Source organism: Notamacropus eugenii, chromosome 5 (genome assembly GCF_028372415.1).
Source record: "Notamacropus eugenii isolate mMacEug1 chromosome 5, mMacEug1.pri_v2, whole genome shotgun sequence".
Classification (NCBI taxonomy): Eukaryota; Metazoa; Chordata; class Mammalia; order Diprotodontia; family Macropodidae; genus Notamacropus; species Notamacropus eugenii.
Window position 1 is genome coordinate 198141638 of NC_092876.1, and position 20052 is coordinate 198161689.

Genomic DNA, 20052 nt, shown 5'->3' on the forward strand with positions numbered 1-20052 from the left:
AACAGAAAAAAAATTTCTGTTCCTAAAAACTATATACTCCTCCAAGTCAGGGAAACTCTTACGGTTCCTTCCAACTCTAAAATTCTGTACATAAATTTAACGAGGAGTTCTTAACTTGAGGTCTGTAAACATTAAAAAATATATTTTTGATAACTATATTTCAACATAATTTGTTTCCTTTGTAATCTTGTGTATTTTTTAAAATCCATTTAAAAATTTTATTCTCAGAAGGGATCCATTGGCTTTAAAAACTGTCAGAGGGGTCCAGGACACAAAAAAGGTTAAGAATCCCTTTTCTAAAGAGATCACTGATCATGACAATCGGCATTTATATAGCATTTAAAAATGTAAATTTTTTTCTCTATATTTGATCCTCATAAAAACCCTATGATTTAAGAATTAAAAGTATCATGTATCATCTCCATTTTAGGGATTAGGAAATTGAATTTTGTGGGGGCTAAGTGATTTGCTCACCACAGCTGAGTAAATTTCAGAGGTGGGATGTGGGCCCAAGTGTACCATTTTACTATGTCAGCTTTAGTCAAGTAATGGGTTGGACACCAAAATGGATGGGGTTAAGAAATGGAGTCAACCATTATTTGGTGAGATCCAAGAGCAAAGCAGTTATCTAATTTGTTTTGCATCATGTGTGTTTAACAAATACTATGTAAACCTACAATACTTCTTTATGGCTATGAAATCACAAGATCATAGATATAGATCTAGAAGGGATCTCAAATAGTCATTCAGTCCAATTCCCTCATTTTCTGTTTGAGAGAGCCATGATAAAAGTAGGAAGATTAGATGACTTGTCCAAGATTACAGGTTGTAAGTTTCAGGGACATATTATTCAAAGTCCAGACCCAGTAGTTTTTATACTTGTCACACTATTTATTAATTTTGAATTTTATATACCAAGTACAGAGTACGAATAATAAAGTAAACTTAGAATTTTAAAGCAAGGAGGAAAATGATATCTCACAGATACCACACCTTGACTGATGGGTTGGAACTCATGACTAAAAATAGACAATGAATGAGAGCACTTTGTTCAAAAACATACTAAAAGTGAAATAATAATGTAAGTTACAAGCTATATATGTTCAGGAAAATCCATAACCATAAGAGTAGACTCACAGTAGAAGAATTCTGGTGACAATCAGAGGAAAAGGAAATAGAAATGATATTGTTTATGGTCAGAATAAACTACACGCTGTTGAATCAAATGGAAAAAATGAATGATACCTTCCTAAAACAAATCAGAAAACTGGGTGAGAGGCATTGTGTGGAGAAACTGATGCAATTCCCTTGAATTGCAAGAAATCACATAGATGCTTAAATTCCATTTCTTCATTTAACAATGTTTACTGAATCTCTACTATGGTAAATAATACATTAGTAGGCTTAAATCAGTACAAGTCTGTAGGCCTAGAATACTTACATTCCAGGGTATTAAAACAACTTACAGATATGACAAGATCATTGACAATTGTTCTGAAATTATGAAGAATGAGTCTAAGACATAGATTCTTAATCTTTTTGTGTGTGTCATGGAACCCATAGCAGTCTGGGAAAGCCTATGAATCCCTTCTCAGAATGATGTTTCTCAATATATAAAATAAAAACACAGGATTACAAAGGAAACAATTTATACTGAAATAAACACGTAATGCTTTTGCTACCCTAATTCATAGACCCTGATCAAGATATGTCTTGATTTAAGGAAAAAGCTGAAAAATGGAGAATACTGACTCATAGCTTACAGCTAATCTCTGGGAAAGTCAAGTTAACAAGAATTTATTAGATGCCTACCATATTCCAGGAACTGTGTTAAGCAATGAAGATACAAAGTCAAGAACAATTCCTGCCCTTAAGGGGCTCACAATCTAATAGAGCAGACCACATGCAAAGAACTGTGCACTAGAATTAAGGGGAAACCAGGTAAGGCTTAAAATTCTGGAATGGAAATTTGTAGACAATAGGAAAAGGGTGATTCCAAGACTAACCTAGAATAAGTCATGAAAACGAATCTAGTTTAAGCAGGTGAAGTAGATCCAGCACAAGATCTGGAGTTAGGAACACCTGAGTTAAAATCTGGCCTCAAACACTAAGCAAGGTACTTAACTTGTCAGCCTCAGTTTCTTCATCTGTAAAATGAGAATAACAGCACCTGCCCTCTAGGGTTGTTGTGAGGACAAAATGAGATATTTATAAAAAGACTTTCAAACCTTAAATCTCCATGTAAATGCTAATTATAATTATTACTATTAGCCCCTTTTTTGACAGAGCAACTAGAAATTCAAATGAGGGAATTCTGAAGATTTAGAATTATATTGATTTCAGTAAGATGGCTAAAAGAAAAATCTTTCAATAGGTTATAAAAAATACAATAAACAAAGAAGCCCCAGGGAAGCTTAAAACCTAGTATTGAATCTTGATCAGTAAGGTCTGGGCTCCTTGTCTTTATTGCCTGGTTCTGTTAGACTCAGATAAGAACTCTATCAAGCCCAGCAGACGTCAATGAGGGGGGACAGAGGGAAGAAGAAAGCATGCCCATAGGGGTCTCAGGGAGCTCCTCGGAATCCCAGAAGTTCTGACTTGTCTCCACCATCCTCCTTGACTGCTCTTCGTTCTGTACGTATGTTCCTTCAACTAAGCTGGCTTAGTTTACTGTCTCTTTTGTTCTAGTTTCTTTGTATTGGACTTAGTTATTCCAAACCTTCTTAGGTCTATATTAAGACACATATTCAGGGACAAGTATACAGTGAAATTTCAAGTGTTAGATGTAGCTATAGGCTAGTAACAATGGCAACCAAAAGAGTTTTGATTAATATTTAAATGTTAATTTAGAAAGAAATCTTTTAGTAGCTGGCCACTGAGCTCTTTGTCCATGTACTTACTGTATTCAACGTTTTCACTGACAAGTGAGGAAGATTATACTCATACACAGTGCTCACAACCAGTTGTGTTCAGTGCATACTGTCAACAGGGAGTCACAACCTGATGAAACTTATATGAAAACTAGTTTTATTATGAGATATGAATGTGCATGTGAAACCAAAAGAGCCCACAATCTATTCATAAACTTGCATATTTATGACAGTAGGACAAAGTTAGGAGGAAAAAACATAAATCTCTACCTAAAGGGGAGTGGCACAAGAGGGGGAAAGTACATGAAAGGTGGAAAAAGAATAAAACCACTCCCAAAGGTGAAACAAGATGATGGCAAAAGCAGCATTCTTTTTCCTTGGGAACTGCTAGACCATGAAGAAATGATGATGGCCTGCTTATCTACAAGGGTCCAAGCTACAGTGTCAACTACTCCCAAGGACAAACAGAAAGTTCAGTTTAGGATGCAAATAACAAATTATGTCAGCTCTGGGAAGGGGAGGGGCTTCATCCTTGATACATTCAAGGCCTCCTACGTACTCTGGTGCCAGTGTTTCTGGAAAATATGGCAACTCAAAAAGACAAGTTCAGAAGATCCCTTAACATTTTTCAACAACACCTATGATGAAGACAAAGTCATCCTTATGAAACTGAAGATTACATAAAACTAGAACAGATGTTAATATGATGGATGACAGAAATAAGACTCAAAATTATTGTCCACATGGTAGAATAAAAAGGCTAAAACTAATAAAATACTACTTATTTATGTTAAATTTTAAGTCTTGCATTTAGGACTTTAAAATCAATGACACATATGTAAATGAAAAGACCTAGCTTAACAGCAGTTCATGTGAAAAAGGCTAGGGGTTTTGGCTGACCACAAGCTTAATATGAAACAAACCAATAACATTCTTAAACTGCTTTAAAAAGCTAACACAATCTGAGGCTACACTAATGTAAGTAACAATAACCATACCTTCTCTTACGTTTCCTTCCTTCCTTCAAGTGTGCATGCCACAATTCAGTTAAACCATACTTTTCATCATTATGCACATACTTTCTCCATCTCATACACTACTTCTTATGCTCAGAATGCTCTCCTTACTCTCCTCTGTTCAGTAAATTCTTACTCTATAGACTACTTTCAAAAATGCCAGCCCATACAGGAAGACTTCCTGATCTCCTTGGTCTTCCTTGAATCTCACATTACACTTTTCCTGAACTTTGCACACATTTATATGTTATTTTATATTATAGTTATCTGAACATGTCATTTCCCATAATATACTATAAACTCAAAGACTATAGATATTTTGTCTTAACTTTGTATGTCTCTCTGCCTTAATGTCTGCTAAACTGAACTAAACTGACAAATAACTATAATGCAAGTCAAAATACAATTAAATGCAAAGAAGAGGTCAAATAGAATAGTATGAGCCATTCAAGCGAAAAAAGATCACTTCTAGATGAGCAGATCATGGATGAGTTCGCCTTGAAGTAAGGCAAATTACATTTGTGAAGAAAGAGTTGGGCACAATTGGGAAATAGATTAATAGCTTAGGTTAGCTTCAGCATAGAGTGCCTAAAAGATAGACCTGCTAAATTAGGCTGAAAACATAGGTTGAGGACAGATTTTAGAGAGCCCGGAAGATTAGGGTAAGGCATAGATATTTTATTCAGCAGGTACTGAGAAACTACAAGAGTGGCATGATTATATCTGAGAATTTGGAATTTTAGTAAGGTCATTGAAGGGAGGACCACACAGAAAATCATGGATCCTTTGATGTGTGAGATTAAAAAAAAAACAACTAATTAAAATTTTAGTTTTATAACTATGCTTTACTGCATTATACTTAAGAACATGTACTAAGATAAGATCCAGAAATTCAGTGAAACTTTTGGTCTAAAGAACTAGAAATTAAATGATGTTTCTAGCCTCACTTTCAAAATAGTAGATTAAATAATAAAAGATTCCATTGCAAGTTCGTGTTTGTATACCTTATTAACAAACTGCTGCTTAATAAAGGCCCTACTTGAGCTTTTGTTCCATAGAGTAGATAAGAATGAATTGAAGGATTTTTTTTTCAATTCAAGTTCAATATTTATTAAGAACTACTAAATAAAAGGCACTGAACAGTCTTTATTCTCAAGATTAGCTTACACTACTGGGGGATGCAACATTCACAAAGATAAATATATATAATGTGAGGAGGCAAAGAACATACATATAAGGGATCAAGAAAAGCACCTGAGCTGAGCCTCAAAGGAAGTAAGGAATTCTAAGAAGCACAGATGAGAAGAGAGGGCATTCCAAGCATGGGCCACAGCCTATGCAAAAGCACAGCGAAAGGCAATTGAAAGCAGCATTTCAGGAATAGCCAGGACAACAGTTTGGCTGGAACATACAGTGTAAGAAAGAAGGAAAGGTAGGTTAAGAGCTATATCACAGAGTACTTTAAATTTCAGGCTGAATATTTTGGTTCTTATATTGCCTCAAAGGTAAAATACACTGACAATCCTAATATTATAGAGCATGGAAGTGACATGGTTAGATCTGTGTTTTCCATTGCTGCTGCTGTTTTAATCTTGACCTGTGATTTCACTGCTGTGGTGAGCAAGTTCCTTCTATCAATGCAGATCTAAAACATACAGTCTTAAAATAGCTGTTTGGAGCCCTGTGAAGTTAAATAACTTGCCAGGGTTACAGAGCCAGAATGTGACAAAAGGAATATCTGAACCAAGGTCTCTCTTTGCTGCCTGCAAATTGGTTGAAACGAACAAAACTCCTACTAGAAACTTAAAATATTTACTATAAACACAAATTATTTCTAATACTCAAATTTAATTATTATAGTCTCACAAAGTATCTCAAAAAGCCTGAACACAACCAAAACAATACAGAATATGCAATCATAAAAACCTAGAACTCAGTATACAAAAATAACCACCTTTTAAAACACAAGCTGAGCTAACAAATTTATATACATACAGAGTCTTAGATTCTTGGTTTTTCAATGATTAGTTATAAATGTTCTACAATATGAACTAGGGCAGTGCTTATCATACATTAGTTTATTGGTAATATCTGGTTAGAAGTTCATTCTTTAACATGAGCTATGGCATAGGGAAAGAAAATGAAAACAATTTCAATATTATTTTGCTCCTGAAGGCGGAAACTGTTTCTTTTACTCTGTGTTGCCAGCACCTAGCACAGCAGTTAGCACACTTAGTAGGCACTCAGTAAATGCTTGGTGAATTAATAAGCATTAGGATTTACTTTAACAGAGAAAATCAAGAGACATAATAGGAAGGAATGGTAGACAAACTCATTACAATGGAACAACTACAGATTGTAAAATTTTATTAGCAGAGCTAGATTTCCTGTTTATTCTGTGGTGATATGTCAGAAATATGCCATAAGTCTAAATCACTGAGCTATGATAACTAAGCATAACAGGCCATATATATCTTACTGCTAATGTAAAACAACTGAAACAAGTATTTAATTACATTGCTAGATATGAATTTGTCAATTTTTTTGTTATACTCATGAAAATAACTAAGGCACACATGAATAAAAAGAAGCCATTTCTAAGTGCCTTCCTGGTATTCTTCCTTATGTAAGAGAGATTCAAGTTCAGGGGATAAGATGACTTGGGAATGCAACGTCAAAGAGGTGAGATCTAAACTAGACTTTGAAGGATAAATATATTTTGGAGAAGAATAAAGGAAGGCACTGAGGTGAACTAAAGGTTCAAAGATAAGTGAATAAGCTGCATTCAGAGGTCAGTAAGTGGACAAGATTGGTACTCCCTGTCTTTTTACTACTGGCATGTTGTGGAAGCTGGGAACAGATGATAGAGCTTGAAAAACCAAATTAAGTAATTTTAACTCCATCCTGGGGATACAATGCATATTTTTCAGCAGAGGATGATAAAGTTAATGAGTTAAGAGGATAGCATGAATGAAAGATCAGAGTTGGGGAAGACTATAGGCAGAATCAGGAGACTATGGAAATGGTCCATGTGTGAAGTGAACTTGAACTAAATGTCTGAATTGATGGTATCAGCTGGAACTTAAAGAAAGGGTAAATTATGAAGATTAAGAGAGAAACAATATAATCTGGTTACTTGTTTGAGGATGTGGAAGTCAAGGAAAAGATAAGGGAGAGTCAAAAATGGTCCAGAGGTTTTTGGCCAAGATGATTTAGGAGAATGATAGTACATGCTATTAAGAAATCTACCCAAGAGGGTAAATTTGGGGAGGTGATAGTGACTTCAGTTTTATGTATATAAAACTTCTGCCATAATTTATGTATACAAAACTACTGCCATAGTGAAGTAATGTGATATAGTGATGATCTTAGGATCAAGAGAGACCTGAATTAAAATTCTACTGCTGTTGCTTATTGTCATTATAAACACAATCACAAGCCCTATGAGCTTCTGTTTCTCATTTATGAAAAGAGATCATAATACTCATCATATCTACTTCACAGGGTTACTGGTGAGAATAAAATAACAATGTACGTAAAGTACTTTGCACACGTTAAAAGTGCTATGTAAATGCCAGCTCTGATTATTATTGTAACCAACCACAACTAATAATAACAAGTGGTTATAGATACAGGGTTGAAGCTTAGAAAAGGGGTCTGGGCCGAAGATAAATTTGTGAGTCATTTATATGAGGTAATAGAGGTAATAATAGGCTCTCAGTCAAGCCTCTTCTTGACAGAACTATTAAGGCAGTCCAGTACTTATGGATATCCTGCATCTATGAACAGGATCCCTGTTCTATTTAACACTGCTAAGGCATAACTGAAACAATTCCCCTACAAAGGGGTCTAGAGAACCTATCTTTGATCCTGCTGATGGCAGCTTCCTGGCATGCCTGCCAGAAAAAGTTCTCTACCCACAAAGTTCTTTAATGAAGAAAGTCCAGAACTTCTTTCTCCTAGAGGCTGTTAGCAGTTCCCTGTTCTCTAGGGAACACTGAGATATCCTACTGTCGAGAATAAAATTCCAAGACAAAGTTTCTGGGTATTAAAAATCAATGTACTAGTTAGACTGGCCAATAATCAAGAAATTGATGGTCAATGATTCTTTCTATAACCAAAAACCTAGACACAGTGTCTAGAATCATCTTGAATGTCCTTTCTCTCTCCTCCCCCTTCAAGAAGGCACGAAATTGAGCCCTCCCCTGACCAGAAAAAGAATATTGTCCACATTGACAAAATGGACAAACTGTCTACAAAAACAAGTGCCCGTACTAGTATACACTTAATGAGTTAAGAGTGCTAAGAGTTCTTAGCCTCTCCAGATTACCGAATCTTAGAGGGGGGAGGTAGTTGAGAACAAGGACAGGTCATGAGTTTTGAGTCCTCTTTAGCAATCTGGACACCTAGATGAAGTTCTCTCTGGTTTTATTTCTCCTTCATAAACAAGGACACACAAATCTCTCTGGGTAGCATCAAGTAGCACAGTTTGACCTCAGTAAATTTATTTACAAAATAAACAAAGAGCCAGGCTTCTATATGGGTGGAGCTCACCACAAATTAGTTAATGAGAAGATGCTGGGGGGGGGGGGGGTTCGCAAGACTGCAGCCATAACCTTCAAAGACACCTTTTCTAGAACGGGGTCTTGACAAAAATAGGAGACAAAAGGATGAGTCACTAATTAATAAATGGTTATTAATATAACCGTTCATTAGTTTCCCTCACTATGATGGAAGAGTTAAGGCTTCTACACTAAGAGTTCCAGGATAGACTATGCAGAAGGGACTTGAGCAATAAACAAAGTACCACAGAACGTCACAGGAAGTAGGGAATCACTGCTGCAGTTGTCAGGATAGGAGGACACATATTCCTCTCATCACAAATTGAGATTTGAACATTTCCCCCCCAAAAAAATGTTTAAAATAATTGTGTTTTACAGTACTACTAGTATCAAGTTACACTATAGGTTTAAAAGACTTTTGTGGGATGGCCTAAGAACCTTAAATTAACTTTGTAATATACTTCTTGGGAATGTTACAGATCTTCTATGGGAGAAAGCATTCGTAATTCCAAAAAGTGATTTGATTTTTTTGAAACATAATCCATTTTTATGTTGGAGACAACTTGCATGGTCTTAATGACAGAATTACTTCAAAACATCTCATGGTGAAATTTAAGATCCAAAGTCTATATGTTCCCAAAGTGGGTGATATTGTCCCACTGCAACAATCCAGGGAGGTTATAGTAGCCGTAGATGCAATTGTGCAGTGTTGAATAAAAATAAGAGTTAACCTAACCTAATCCCAGGTGCATACTGAATAATTTTTTTTAAGGGAGCAGTAAGCCAAATAAGTTTGGGAACCTCTGATCCAAACTCTTATATTTAAAATAGCTCATACACCTACAGATTATCTAAGAATAAAACTAAATGAAATAACTTTACTGAATCACACAATCTCAGAATTTGAAAGGACTCAAATACCATCACCTAGTCCAATCTGTTCCTCTACAACCTACCAACTGGTGATCAAACTTTTCTTTAATTAAAGTCCTCCAGTGATCAGTAACCCACCAATTCTCAAGTCAGCTCATTCCATCCTAAGATGATTGATAATTTTTATTCATAGGCCTAAATCTTTCTCTGCATCAACCTTTGCATTATTTTTTTTAATCTTCAAAGTAACATTTTAAGACACCTATATTCAACCCAGCACTTTTAATATTTTCTGCTCTGTCTTTAGCTCATTTATCTCTCCACATTTACTTCTTCTGCAATATCAACCACTTCCCATGGTTTCAATTGTCATTTCTATTCAGATCTGGAAGCATATTCTAAACCATCTTTTTGATAAAATTGTAAATACTAAGAAAAAATTTTAATCTAAGAAAATGAAACCAACCCTTTCCAGACTTTTTCCTTTAGAACAAAAGACCTTTCTAAAGGAATTGGATTCAGGATAGTAACCAAGTCATTGTCTTTGAAATATTGCCAGGCTAACCCTATAGTTATGAGGCTACTGACCCAACTAAAGGCAGACTCTTTCCCCTTCCCTGAAGCAAAGAGGATGAAGCAATGACCTATCCTTCTCCACTGAGAATGGCTACTGAAGGAGGGAGCAGTACCTTTAATTCCACTGAGTGGTACAGGAAGGAATGGGATGGTGACTATTACCCAAGGATATTCTGTAATGTCAATTCAACACTGTGTTGCTTTGTTTTTCACATAGTGATTTTTTCTCCATCAAGATTCCTATATCTGTTGTCACAAATTGTCTTGGGTTAGAGAGTCATGATAGAGGGTATGGAAGAATTATGATAGGACATCTCTCTCTCTCTCTCTGTCTCTCTCTCTCTCTCTTTAAGCCAGTAATGGCTTGGATATTAATATTAAATTGCTTCTGAAGATCTGTGCCTAAAATGCAGAGTACAGCATTAATCTTTTTTTTCAACAAAGATGACTCCCAAACCTATTTACATCCCACATAGCTCTGAATTTTGGATTCACATTTACAACTAAACATCTAAAAATAGTATTAGTTTACATTTTTTTAAACCCCTACTATGTGCCAAAAATATTATCTCATTTGATCTTCACAACAATCCTGGGAGGTAAGTGTTATTATTGTCCCCATTTTACATTTGAGCAAACTGATACAGAGTTAAGCCTAGGGTCACACAGCTAGAAAGTGCCCTGAGGTCATACGTAAACTCTAGTCTTCGTGATTCCCAGCTCATCACTCCATCCACTGTACTACCATCTGTGACAGAATCATAGATTTAGAATGGTAAAGGGTCTCAGAAGTCAATTTCCTCATTTTATATAGAACCTTCAGGCCCTGGGAGAATGACTTTCCCAAGGACACATAGATGTAGGATTCAAACCCAGTTCTTTTGACTCCAGAGTCAGGGCTTTTTTTTTCTTGTTAGAACCTCAAATGCAACAAGTGGAACACTAAAATCATCATCTTCCTCCCCAAAACTTCTACTCCAAAGAACCAGTTACCTACGCTTAAAATTTTGGTTTTATCCTTGATCTCTTGATTCACTTTTTACATAAAATCAGCTACCAAATCTCATCAATTCTATCTCTCACATTTCTTCTCTCCATTTAGACTAACACCATCTTAGATAAGTTCTGTCTATCTATTTTTCCTATCTGGGTTATAGTGGCAGGTTTCCTTGTCTCCAGTCTCCAATCATAGCTGCCAAAATAATATTTCTAATGCACAGATCTGTTTTGTCAGTGCCCAATCAAAAATCTCAAGTGGCTCCCCATTAACTAAAAAATAAAATACAAACTCAGCCTGGCATTTAAGACCTTCTACAATATGGCTTCAAACTATCTTTCTAACCTTTTTATTTACTACTCTGCTTCATGTATTCCCACACTTTGTCCCACATGCTTCTACCCACCTTAAACAGGCTACTCACTATAACCAGAATACACTCAGTCCTCATTTCTACTTCCTTCCAGGCCCATCATACTTTTATGAAGCCTTCAGGATATCCTCATCCTTTGAAAGTATCTTTCCCTTTCTCAAAATTTTCCTAAAGCATTTTGTATGGATCTCTCATTTCTTCCTACCATATTCTACCCTGTATTATACTGATTTATGTCATTTTTCATCTCTGCATCCTTAAAACCTAGTACAGGGCATATTGCAAATGGTAGTTGTTTGACAAATGTTTAATTAAATACATTTCACATTGTACATTCACTCTGAAAATTTTTCAAGTTATGAAATAGATTTAAGTTTTAGCTATCCTCTCCAATACATTTCCTTACTTTTAAAAACCACATTAGTTTACTATATGCCACAGTTTGCTATGTAAAAGTGGTTGGATTTATTATTTTATAATAAGAAACATGAAACCTAGTCTTATATTATTGTATAGAGAGGGAGGGAGCCAAGATGGCGAAGAAGAAAGATGCACATATGCTAGCTCTTACCCCACAGCCCATAAAATACCTGTAAAGAAGAACTCTCAACAAATTCTAGAGCAGCAGAAGCCACAGAACAATGGAGTGGAGATTTCTATCCCAGAAAGATCTGAAAGAGCGATGGAAAAGGTCTGTCGCACACCAGATGCAGAGCAGAGCCCAGCCCTGCCTTGGCCACGTGGCACTGAAAGGAGTAGATCCAAGCAGGCTTCAGGGACAGAATCTCCAGTGGCAGCACAGATCCCTCAACCCACAGGCACCAAAGGTCAGTGAGAGGGTCTTTTTGGCTGGCCAAGAAGGGAGTAGGGTGTCCCCATAACTCAGGCCTCCTCAAGAGGCAGCAGCACACTGGGCTCCCAAAGCAGGCAGTAGCCTGCATCCATTGTTGAAGGTCTCATTGTAAACCCCCTGAGGGAACTGAACCCTGTGTGGTGGCCCTGCTCCCACCTGAGCAGCTGATCTTAATCTCACACTGATTAGCAGTCCTGCCCCCACCTAAAACCCCTGAGGCTTTGGAGCAGCTCATTTGAATCTCAGCCTCCAGGGCTGGCTTGGTGGAACTGGAGGCGAGGTGGTTGTGGAGAGGAAACTTAGAAGTCAAGTAACTGGCTGGGAAGATGCCAAAAAAGGGAAAAAAAATAAGACCACAGAAGGTTACTTTCTTGGGTAACAGGTGTCTCCCCCCATCCTTTCAGATGAGGAAGAACAAGGCATACTGTCAGAGGAAGTCAAGGCCTCTGCCTCCAGGGTCTCCAAAGGGAACTTAAACTGGGCTCAGGCAATAGAAGACCTTAAAAAACAAGTTAGCAGCTTACTAAAGGAGAACCAAAAAAATGCTGAGGAAAATAACAGCTTTAAGAAGAGGCTAACTCAAATGGAAAAAGAGGTCCAAAAAGCCAATGAGGAGAAGGAGGCTTTAAAAAGCAGAATTAGCCAAATGGAGGAGAAGGTTCAAAAGCTCACTGAATACAACAATTCATTGAAAGAGAGAATTGAGTTCAGGGAAATGAATGACTGTGAGATAAACCAAGCAGTTAGTAAACAAAACCAAAAGTTTGAAAAAATAGAAGATAATGTGAAACATCTCATTGGAAAAACACCTGACCTGGAAAATAGATCCAGGAGAAACAATTTAAAAATTATGGGACTACCTGAAAGCCATGATCAAAAAAAAGCCTAGACATTATCTTCCATGAAATTAGCAAGGAAAACTGCCCTGATATTCTAGAATCAGAGGGCAAAATAAATATTGGAAGAATCCACCTCCTGAAAGAGACCTGAAGAGAGAAACTCCTAGGAATATTGTGGCCAAATTTCAGAGTTCCCAGATCAAGGAGAAAATACTGCAACAAGCTAGAAAGAAACAATTTGAGTACTGTGGAAATACAATCAGAATAACATAGGATCTGGCAGCTTCAACATTAAGGGATCAAAGGGCTTGGAATGGGATATTTCAGAGGTCAAAGGAACGGGGATTGAAACCAAGAATCACCTACCCAGCAAATCTGAGTATAATACTTCAAGGGAATAAATGGTCATTCAATGATATAGACAACTTTCAATCATTCATATTGAGGAAAAGACTAGATCTGTATAGAAAAATTTGACTTCCCAAGACAAGAATCAAGAGAAGCATGAAAAAGGTAAATAGGAAAGAAAAATCATAAAAGACTCTCTAAAGCTGAACTGTTCACATTACTACATGGAAAGAAAATATTTTTAACTCTTCAATCTTTTCTCAGTATTTGGGTAGATGGAGAGATTGTACATACACACACACACACACACACACACACACACACACACACACATATATAGATAGACAGTACAGGGTGTGTTATATCAGAAGAGATGATATCCACACACACAAAAAAATAAAATAAAAATTAAGGGGTAAAGGAGGAAAATACCAGGAAGAGAAAGGGAGAAATAGAATGCGGCAGGCTATAACTCATAAAAGAGATAAGAAAAATCTTATTCAGTGGAGGAGAAAAGGGAGAAGGGGAGAGGGGAAAATGAAGCTACTTTCTCCACATGTGGCTGAAGGAGGGAATAACATGTTCACTGAATTTGATATGAAAATTTATATCACACCACAGGAAAGTAGGAGAGGAGGCAACAAGTGGGGTGAGGAGAATGTTAGAAGGGAGGGCAAATGGCAGAAGGGAGTCACTAGAAATAAACACTTTTGGGAAGGGACAAGGTCAATTGTGGGGGAAAAAATAAGGGGGGATAGAGTAGGACAGAGGGCAATATAATTAGTATTACATAATATGATTATTATTTTGCAAAAGAACACATATTTAGTCTGTATTGAATTGCTTCCCTTCTCAGTGGGCTGGGGAAGGAGGGGGGGAGGGAGAGAAGTTGGAATTCAAAGTATTAGCAACGAATGTTGACAATTTTTATTGCATATAATCGGGAAATAAGAAATACAGGGAATGGGGTATAGAAATTTATCTTGACCTACAAGAAAAGAGAGAAGATGGGGATAAGGGAAGGGTGGGGTGTGATAGAAGGGAGGGTACATTGAGGGAAGGAGTAATCAAAATGCAAGATATTAGGAGGTGGGGGGAGGAGAGTGGTGGGCAGAAAAAATTGGACATGTTACAAAGTGATGTAAAAGCAATTAGTATTAAAACACTTGACTGAATTAATTACTGAGAATAAATCAATGACATCTTTAGTTTGGGGAAAAGAATTTCAGTTTAAATTTGCTAGAGGAAGGTAACCTCAGGTAAAATTTGGCATTGATAGAAAAGTTAAGGTTTTAATGGCAAATTTGATTTTATGATTGCTATTTAATCAGGAACTAGGACATGTATAGAAAGGTATGTAAGTCACTTAAGACTTGCCTCAAAAGATGTTCCTTAGCCAAAGTGAAATTATAATCACATTTGAAACCTGGTTATTGGAACTTGCCATTTTTAGATGCTATGGGACTATTAAGTGAATGTTCTTCTGAGTCTGACTCCAGGTATGGGTAGAAAGAAAGGTGGTCTGAGCCTCCAATCCATGATGCCAGTAAGCTGGTGAGACGCTGGTATGAACTGCAAAAGGTAATCTCATGGGAAGGGTGGGAGAGCAGCTGTTCAGCCTGGGCTGAGGTAGGACTCTCCTGACTCAATTTCCCCACTGACACCTGGCAGACTTTAAGCCTGACTGAATGCAAGTGGGACAGTCTAATCCTGCCTGGAATTGACACGAAGTTGGGGAGATATTGTATACCTGCAATGTCCCTACTCTTAGTGGCAATTTCCTACAGTCAAAAGGTTTGTAAGCTTAATATCAGATCTATTCAATTATAGATTACTGATAGGGGAACATTCGAGGTTAAGTCTAAAATTAAGCTATTAGGCATAGGACTTTAGACCAACAACAATAAGTTAGGGTCCTTTAATTCTTAGTAACACTGTGGAGACAATTAGGTCAAGAGCTTGTGAAGTTAGCAACATAAATATTGTGTCTCGGTTAATGTTAAAAAAAAAAAATTCTTTTGTGGTCCATATTGTAAATGCTTTAAAAAGAAGTATCACTTGACCAAAAGTTTGAATTGTTTTATCTGTTATAAACTGTGTTAAAAATGAAAAATAAAATTCAAAAAAAAAAAAAGATTATTTTATAGAGCTTTGCCATGGATCAGTACAGTTAAGTTTAAACCCAAATGCCCCTAGTAAAACATCACAGAAACATCCTTTGCACAGGCTGTCCCATATGCCTGGAATGTACTACCTCCTCACCTCCTTAACTTAGAATTCCTAGCTTCTTTCAAAGCTTAGCTACAGGACACCCTATCTGAGACCTTTCCAGACTCCTTCCAGTTATCAGTATTCCTCCACCGTTATTCAGCATTTGCTTTTCTATTTTATTGTTGACCCTACCCAACAGAAGGTAGCCTTCTCTTCTGTATCAAAATGTTTCTTTCTTTACTACTAAAATTAAAGTACATTAAAATTCAATTAAATTAAAGATCATTTTCAAACTATTATTAAATGACAGCAATAGTTGTTTCATAAATGATAATGTGTGTGTGTGTGTATGTGTGTGTGCAAGGAGGGTGGAGAACAGTTCATATGAACCCAGCAAAGCTTCTTTGATCAAAACTACAACTATTTATTTCACAAATTAGCATTTCATTCAAGTGCTTCTCATTTTAAATGTATATCCTACCCACCACCCTACAACTACCTATCAGTCACATCTTGGTGCAAATTACTTAGATAGAAATTACTTCTCCTTTGTTGAAATGATAAAGTAAGATTTTTTTTATTTGGACCTGGGTACATGCCATAGTTGATAATGCTAGACAGCTAGCTCATCAAATTAAGGGTTCTAATGGTTAGAGGAGAAGAGTACAGAAAAAGAAAGAGACAAAAACAAAATTTACCTGCTTTGCGCTTTTGGGATAGGGTTCTGAGAGTGGGTAACTGGAAGACCAAGAGGAAATCATCTAATATCCTATAATTTACCATGTATCATGCTACCTGTACTAGATTATTCACTCCCTCTTTTTAGCAAAACTCCAAAATGTAACACACACAGCAAGTTGCAATCCCATACTTAGGTTTAGTTACTAGCAAAGGGTTCTTAATCAATCCAATTGCCTCACTCTAGACAACACATTTTGATAAAGAATAACTTGGCTTAGGCTAATATAGCATATTAAAAGTGGTGGTATCCATTTTCAGCAGTGAGTAGTAGGAAAAATAAGAATGTAAAAACTTAAATTCTGAATAAAAGCCTTTTAAAAATTTGAAATGAGGACTCCTATAACATAAATGTATTAAAATTTAAGTAGACAATTTAAGCATTCTAAAGTCAAATATCGTATTTTTTATTCAAAATTATCTAAAGCAAGGGTCCACTTCATTTTTTCGCATTCTTTGGAGCTGACTTTGATTTATCATTATTATTATTTTGTTATTTTAGTTTGGTTTTTGGTCTGGACAAGTGATTTCATGGTTTTAGGGTACTTTAAGTATAGAAACTCCTCCCACTGATGCCAATGGGCAATTTTTATATATAATTCACAGAGAGCCTGGAGAATTAAGGAATCAAGTGACCTGCCCATGGATTACACAGCTCTTGTTTGTTCAGTTGTATCAGTCATGTCCAACTCTCATTGACCCCATTTGGGTCATGGCAAAGATACTGGAGTGGTTTGCCATTTCCTCCTCCAGTTCATTTTACAGATGAGGAAACTGAGGCAAAGAGGGTGAAGTAACTTTCCTAGGGTCACAAAGATAGTGTCAGAGACCCAATGTGAACCCAAGAAGATGAGTCTTCCTGACTCCAGGCCTGGCTCTATCTACTAAGTCACCTAGCTGCCTGATTACACAGGCATTCAAATGTTCCTCACTCCAAAGACAGGCCTCTCTCCAGGATACCTTGGTATCTTTTATTACTATTGTTCTAAGCTGGTATGCTTATTTATACTACTTATACTACTAATAGTACTAGTCAACATTTCTTTTAAAAATACTGAAGCATACTGAAGAAGAATGATGCAGTGCAAAGAGTATTCTCGGTCCAGAACTAGACCTGAATCCCTGTTCTATTTATTACCTGTTTGATTATAGGAAAAGCACTCAACTGCTCTGGGCCTTAGTTTCCTTGTCTGTAAAAAAAAAATTGGACTAGATGACCTGAGGTCCCTTCCAGCTGTAGATCTATAACATGATGATCCATGATGATGTATGCCTTCTAAAGTATTTAATACAAACAACCCAATCCTTGATCTATATAAATTACTATCATTGTGTGACTCTGGAGAAGCCACTTAACTTTCTAAGCTTTGCCTTCTTCATTTGAAAACGAGATAATACTTGCACACTACATGCCTCACAGCGTTAGCATAAAGAAAGTACTTCATAATTCTTAAAGTACTGCATAAAACTGAACTGAGTTGCTATATTCCAGACTATAGATAATATTTCTAAAAATAAAATTTAAGTTGCACCTTTATGTACACATACCAAGACACTTCAAATGAAGAAGGGAAAGTGACATGCCAAGTTATCTAGAAAATACTTAAAAGAAATATTGTTTTTTTAGAGAATGCTATGGAAACATGCAGTTCTACAACAAATGACTGTATTTATTTCAAATGCCATGCTATAAAGGGATAAGGCATACCACACTGACTATGACAAACAGCTGCCTTAAAGAAGAGAAAGAGAATAGAGTTTAAAATCCTCCTATTCTTTCCAATGTTTGTCAGATAATTCATTGTGCAAAGATGATAGCAAGAACTCCGAGTTAAAAAGAGTACATTCTATCTCTCTCTCTTAAGAAAACAATTGTTTCAAACTCCCAATATTCTATTTGCATCAACCTAAAACTAGAAGACACTGTCACTTAGTGGTGCCACAGACAGCTATGACATCATCTTTTTAAATATTGGCATTATTTATAAGTGAATGCTTTTGGAATACTAATGAATATAGATACAGTTGTGTTTCATTGATCTCTTCACAGACAAGGTTGCTGAGTCTTAATAAATAACCTATTAGTATATATGAAATGAATGTGACAAACCATAGAGGCTAAAAAAGAATTATGAATTAAGAAGAGAGCGAGGTGAATAAAATATACACAGTATAAAAGCTACTATCTAGCTTTCCTACTATGAAAACATAGCTCATAATGACAAAATCATGTATTAATACATATTCTCTGAGTTAAGAATACCATCACAGCTCTGTTAACCTACATCATTCTACCTAGGTGCTAGACAGTATCCCGCCTCTGAAAAAAATAGGATGCCTTAAGTATAGCATCAAAGAACAAAGAAAGCTAAACAAATGCCAGTAGCTATGTTAGATGGTAAATACAGAGTAGAGCTGAGTAATACAAAGGCATAAATTAGAAAATGAAAAATTATAAAAATTAAATATAGTAACCTTTATTGGATAAGAAAATAGAACCCAAATGAGAAAAGTAAGTGATAAACAGGAAAGAGAGATTATTCATAATGTAAATATTATTTTGACTGTGTTAGAAAATCATACAGAGGGGAAATAAGGAACTTCAATTCAGCAATTAATTGTTAAATGTCTTCTATGTGCAAAGCAGAATATTTCTTTGTCAGAGACAAAATTGTAGCCAAAAGATGTTTAGTACACGTTTAGACAGAAAAGAGTAATAATAGGAGCTGACAATTTATAGCACTTTAAAATGTGCATCTCCTATGATCTTCCCAATAAGTTATTATGCCTCTTTTCCAGGTGTGTGGGGGTGACTTTTGAGTCACAAAGCTGGTAAATTATCAGGGGAGGAATTCTACTAGAGGTCTTCTTTGCCAAGGCCAGGACTCTACTCTTTATGCCAAGCAGTCTCTCTTTACAAACAAAAAAAGGAAGGCCCAGAGTTCTTAAATAAGTTTCCAAGGTTACAAAACAAATAAATGAAAGCTATTTTAAAATGAGAATTAGACTGGTTCAGGTCTAGCTCTCAGCCTAATCTATAATCCTAGTGATATTTTGTTACTTCTAGTCCAGAGAGCCTCTTACTATAAATCCTGTGTCATTTGGAAGGACACAGGCAGCATTCAAAAAGACGTTGTTAAAACTACAATAATTCAGAATAACCAATACCATAAAACAGATATAAAAACACTTCTCTGGAAGATATCTAATGAGCCCTTTGGAAGGGTAAGAAGGGAATAAACATTTTATTAAGTAGTAACTTTATGTGCTAGGCCCTGTGCTGAGCACTTCACAAATACTACGTCAGATGATCCTCACCACAACCCTGGGAAACAGGTTCTACTATGATCCCTGATTTACATTGAGGAAACTGAGGAAGGGGTTCAGTAACTTCCCAGGGTCTCACAGCCAGTGTCTGAGGCCAGACCCAGGCCCAGAGAGCTCTATCCACCCCTGTACCACCTGGCTGCCCCTTGGAATTCTGGCAGCAGTGTTTTTATCTCTTATGCAAGGCTTCTCTTTACGCCCTGCCTTCTGGCTCCCTTTCCAACCTCAGAATTCTGCCCTGGAGCTCTGAGCCCCAATCTTGTGAGAATTCTCTGCATCTGCCCATCCCAGAACTCAGACCTGCAATATGCATCTCCAACCATCTTGATGCCACTTTTCCTGGTTCTTTTAATCATTTTCCATCCTTAACTTGGCACTCCAGCTCCAGTCCTGAATTAACAATTGTTAAAAATGTCCCCTTACCTGATCAAGCTAGATCAGGATTGCTCTGAGGTCACTGTCATGATTC

General features: G+C 36.5%; 1 protein-coding gene across 1 annotated transcript in view; it reads right to left on the reverse strand.

Annotated features, from left to right (window-relative positions):
* Positions 1–20052, reverse strand: part of UBL3 (ubiquitin like 3) — a 97976-nt gene that overhangs the window by 19660 nt on the left and 58264 nt on the right. The window lies entirely within an intron of this gene.